Genomic DNA, 5,681 nt, shown 5'->3' with positions numbered 1-5,681 from the left:
TGATTGATGAATATTGAGTTTGTTGTTGAGGATATGTAATTGGTTAAAGTGATTGTTGTTAAGATGTGTGTTATGTACACTGTGAACTGTTAGGTTGGGCTGATTTTATGCAGGTTGTAGTCGTGGAGGTTTGGTTGGTGTTTAAGGAGTACCCGTAATTTATTCCCTTAGCTTTTGTTTAGAAGTTTACTTGTTGAGTACCATGTGGTTTGGTACTCACCCCTTGCTTCTACATTTTTGTAGGTTACTTGCCCGGACCTTTGTGATATTTTCTCTTCTCCTTATCTGAGGCTTCTTATGGAGGTTTGTGAGGTAGCTGCTGGTCATTTCAGCGGACCTTCTTACTTCTATTTATGATCTTGTTATGTTCTAGAAACAATGTCATTTGAGACTTGTGTTTTTTCTTTTGAATCAATTGTAATACTTTAGAGGCTTGTACACGTGACAATTAGGTTTTGGGGGTTTAATTAAGTTGACCTTGTTTTCTGCAGTATTTTATAGTATTAGACTTTAATTCACGTTTTACTTCCGCATTCACTGTATTAGTTGGGTTTTAGGCTGACTTGTCTTGATGGGATAAGACGAGTGCCATCACGTCCATTTTTGGGTCGTGACAATATGGTATCAGAGCCCAGGTTCATAAGTCTCACGTGTGTACAAACCGAGTCTAAGTAGAGTCTCGAGGAATGGTACGGAGACGTCTGTACTTATCTTCGAGAGGCTACAATGACTTTTTGGAAAAATCTTCACTTCATGGATCTCTATCGTGCATACTTTTTCCGATTTTGATTCTTATCACGTCATTACATTCTCTTTCACGTATAGTGATGACTCGTGCTTGGTCATTCATGCGAGTAGTTGGTATCGTGTATGGCTTAGAGATTAGATTTGGTTTTAGACGTGATAGACTTATGAAAAAGATATGTGGTCAAATATAGAATGTTAAACAATTCGAATTGATTAAGTTAGGTGGTGACTTGACAAAATATTTTCAGGATATTTGGATGATTAGGTTGAACAGTGGTTTAAGGGACTTCATGAGCGTCTAATATTTATTTTTTAGGCTAGTCATCTAGTAGTGGGATCAATACTTGTGTGGTATAGGCAATATCTGGAGTGGTTTTACAATTGGAAGTGGAATGATTAAAAGGATGGCTAAATAATGAATAGGGTAACCTTAGAAAATATAGTTGGTATAGTTCTCATAACATATATGGGTTGCTTAGCGTATGATGTTGAAACAATCGAGGTTAGAATCTTTATTAGATTTAGTGTATATAAAAAAGGGTCATAATACGACTACTATAATGGTACCGATTCTTACTTGTTTAGAGTTACAGAATGTGTTACTCCTATTATTGACCTGATCTACGAAGGGATGCATATCGATTTAGACGAGAGACCGAACATATTTGGTAGTGTATGTTAGTTACTTAAAAATGTCTAGGCTATTTGGGTACAATCTTCCCGATAGGTATGATGTGTTATAGTGGTGGATTTAACAGACTTCACAATGTGGTACTGGTGGTATATGAAAATGGATATGTTGATGTCAAGTGCGATTACTAATTACTTAAAGAGTTATCAGTTATATCACATGCTCGTATAATGAGATTCGATGTTGTATTCACATTTGAGAAACCAACTAGGTTGTTACTGCAGATGTTTGGGGTTAAGCGTGTGTATAAGGAAGAATTTAGTGGTGGATCGTTAATACGATATTAATGCGTTAAGTCGAGAAGTGCATCCCGAGGGTTCTAAATGAGGAGCGGTGATTTCATCTTAAGGTCCAAGGGAATGGATAGATACCAAAATGACAAACATATGATAAAGAAAATTTCCAACGAGTACACTTGTGTGAAAGTAATTGAGGATTTTTTTGTAAGAAAATGCGTATAAATTGGGTTAGTCCTTTGGATTTTGAATTGGTATAGCTGGGTTTGAGGTGTCATGTCGATGACAAGGTTGACTTCGTGATGATGAAAGGGCTAACTGAGCATAATGGTAATAAAAGTTCATGATGGATAGTGATTAGGATGCAACTATATGATAAATATTGTTGGTTAAATGGATTTTTGTAAGGTAATGACGACTTTGGAGTATCTAATGTTATGGTTTGCTATTATTTGATGAGTAGCATGGTTGCATCGAAAGTTATAGGAGGTGCTAAAACACCACTAGAATATAATTTGAATGAACTAGAGTCACAAATAAAAAGAATTAGTGGGATGTAGTTTAGCCTTCGAAAAAAAGCGAGAACAAGGATATTTACTCTGTAAGGGCCAAAGATATATCTTCAGAAATACTGGATAATTGAATTCAGAGACATGTGGTTTCATCTGTTTTGCCTAGATTATTGTTATAGTTTTACGGGTTCATCAGATTGGTTAAAAAGTACTGGATAAAACTTGAGAAAGAAGGGTACAGACATTCAGCTTAAGTTGTGATGATAAATTCTTTTGTGGTTTTGAGTTTGATAATAAGTGTGGTTGGATTTTAGCGAAGGATATGATAAGGCCGATTGAGAGGCAATTAATGAAAAGCTAAGATACAAGGACTCATAAAAATCTTAAAGGTATGAGCTAATGTTGATAGATAATGGGATTGGGCTACATAGTTGAAATCAGAATTCAAGTTTTTCGTTATGAGTTTAGGTCTGTGGTAGTGTGTTTTTTTCAGGGTATGAATTGGTGAGGTAAGAAATGACCGATCACATTGAGCATGAAGCACTTGGAAGGACTTAAAAATAATTTGAGTAGTAAAATTTGGTTACTTTTGATTGTTATACCTAAGGGGGGTTTCACGTAATGTTTTGATTTAGAGGATAAGGTAAAATATCATGGGTTGTGGGTCAAAGGGTAAGATTGGTAAGCAAGTCAACGAAAGGAAAAAGAGTCTGGTGTATTGAAGAGTTCGAGATATTTAATATTTGCGTCATAGGAAGAATTTAAGAGATGTGAAGGAACCAAACCTCTCATATAGACTCTTGGTTTGAGTTGAAGGATGTATGAATTTTCATATATAAGTTCTAATATGACTATGGCTGTGAATTGGGTCGGTATAGACTTACTAGAGATTTATCAACAATTTTTATGAAGATTGGGTTTTGAATTGGGTGAAATACAGTGAGGTGTGTAAGATTATGTGATGTTATGTGGGGCTAAATTGTTCAAAATATGATATGTAACTTATGAATGTTCAACGGTGTGGACCTACAGTGCTACATGGTTAATGAAGATTTTGAGGGGATTGAAACTACTTTGTTGATGGGACTACATAGTTTGTTATGATGTGTTACATAGATATTTGATGTTGAATAGAGATTTTGAGCTTATAATATACCAAATTACTCGAGTGATCAAGGATTTCTCTAAGTTTTAGCATAAGTTATGCGATGGTTTGGAATGGTAGTTGAAACATGGTATGTTAAAGTTTGTGTGAAGTTGACTTGGGGTGAAATTTAACAGCTTTATCTCGATGGGAAGGTATTATCACATATGAAATTTAGCATGATCGGTTTTTTGTGAGACCCATGTTTATCATGGGACGTTTAAATGGAAAGAGATGGAGTCATAGCTCCGAATTTGTAGGCAACAATGTGTTTGCAAAGTCTTTGATACTAGTGATGGTTTGAGAGTAAGGTAAATGACCGGTGCAGTTATGATTAGGGTAAATGACCGATGTGGTAATGATGTTTTGTTAGTGTTAAGAGTCTTGGCTTTAATGGAGTACTGTGAGGAGTATGCGGGGTTTGATGAATCGAGTATTTGTAATATTGTAATAGGGATCTGGTTGATTGTGGTTGGCTAAAAATCGAGCGATGGAGTCAGATGAATGGAATTTATATGGGCATTATGGAAGAAGTATCTTGTGTTATTCGACCTTGCTTCCGTATATTCTTATGTGACCACATTCTTCGTACTAGACATTATTTGGAGTATGATTCACTGCTTATGCTACGCGTGTTTCCACATCTATGGGTGAATTCCTAGTGGTGGATCGGGTGTACCAATCATGTGATGGTCCTCCTAGTAAGGTGGCATCCTTGGGCAGAGTTGGTCATTTCAGTTATGATAGATTTGGTGTTGTTTTGGATAGTTGAAGTATGCCAGTAGTTCTACACACACAACCTTGCTTAAGAGAACTTATATAAGAGCTACTATGAAGAGTTACAATTGTCTAGGAGTGTTGTTAGAGGTTCTATATTTTGAAGTGTATCGCTTATTGCCAGGGCGGCTCTAATAAATTGGTGGCCTAAAGCAAAATCCAAATGGAGGCCTTAAATTAGAATATATATTTTTATGAAGTTTATTATAGCCAATTATTTAATCTTTCTTGAGACATAGTACTCATAATTTGTCAAACTTTTATACTTCCTTGCTCTTTTATGAAAAATTTATATTTTCTACAAATTATACGCGATATTTTAAAAAAAATATATGTATAACCTATTGTATTTTTAAAAAATGAGGCCCTCAAATTTTGGAGCCTAAGGCAGTTGCTTTTTTCAAAGTTGTAGAGCCGCCACTGGCTTGTTGGGTGTTTACTTTATCTTATTCTTTTTGGGTTAGATAAGTTTGATTCTCCCTTGATGAGTACCTGATGTTTAAAGATCGAATTTTTATAACTTAAGCTCGTGAAAAGATTGTGTTATGAAATGGAAATCTTGATAAGATTTGTGATGGTTCGTGCATTATGAATGTGTGGTGGTTAATTCAAGTTCACTTCTGATTGTAGTCGGTATCGATTCAAAATGTTATCTTGGTTATGTGAGAAAAGATTCTTCATGATGGTTGTGTTAAGGTTAGTGGGTTTTAGTTTAGATTGGGTTCATGAGTAAGTCTGTGGCTTGATAATCACTCCTGATTTGTAGATCTTCATAAGTTTGATTCGAAAGTTCAGTTATTAGTAGTTGATTTTGGTGGAATGGTCTTAAGGAGGAGTTCACTTAGAGAGATGAACACCGACTGGTAGGTCCTACCTTAAACTTTTGGTAACGTCGGTTATTCTTCCAACTCATTCTTTATGTTCGAGGACGAACATGATTTTTAGTGGTGGATAATGTAACGACCCTCTTAGTCGTTTTATGAATTTTAATAATTATTTTTATATTATCCTTTTTAGTAGTTTTTATAAATAATTTATGACTTATAAGAATGAGTGACACGATTTTTAGATTTAATAAAGGATTATTTTATTGCTAATAATAATGGAAAAAAATAGAAAAGGAAAATAAATAAATGAATAAATAATAATTAATAAATAAAAGAAATAAGGGCAAGAAGCCCTGAACTGTTGAAAACTGACGAAACAATGGGAAAACAATAACTTTCTAGCAAAAACTACTTACAATGTGGCGGCAATCAAAAGGAAGAAATAATCGATTCAGGTAAGAATTCAATTAGGCATTTTTGTTTTAGATAAGGTCATATGTTGTAGATATAAATTAAGATAGTATTATATGTTGGTTTGTGTGCATCATGAGTTGTTAATTTATTAGGTTAAATTGTTATATATGTGTATAAATTGCTTCTGCCAATGTGATTGATGGTTAGAAAAGTTGATGATTGACTAATAATTAGGTAAATAATAGGCAATATGAATAAGATTCAGGAGTTAAGGTGGATTCAGGAATTAGTGGACCATTTTGATCTTTTTTTTTCCAAATTCCCCCCACATCC

The sequence above is a fragment of the Solanum tuberosum genome, unplaced genomic scaffold (assembly GCF_000226075.1).
Source record: "Solanum tuberosum cultivar DM 1-3 516 R44 unplaced genomic scaffold, SolTub_3.0 scf00058, whole genome shotgun sequence".
Classification (NCBI taxonomy): Eukaryota; Viridiplantae; Streptophyta; class Magnoliopsida; order Solanales; family Solanaceae; genus Solanum; species Solanum tuberosum.
The sequence above is the reverse complement of the archived record's forward strand: the minus strand, read 5'-3'. Positions refer to the sequence as shown.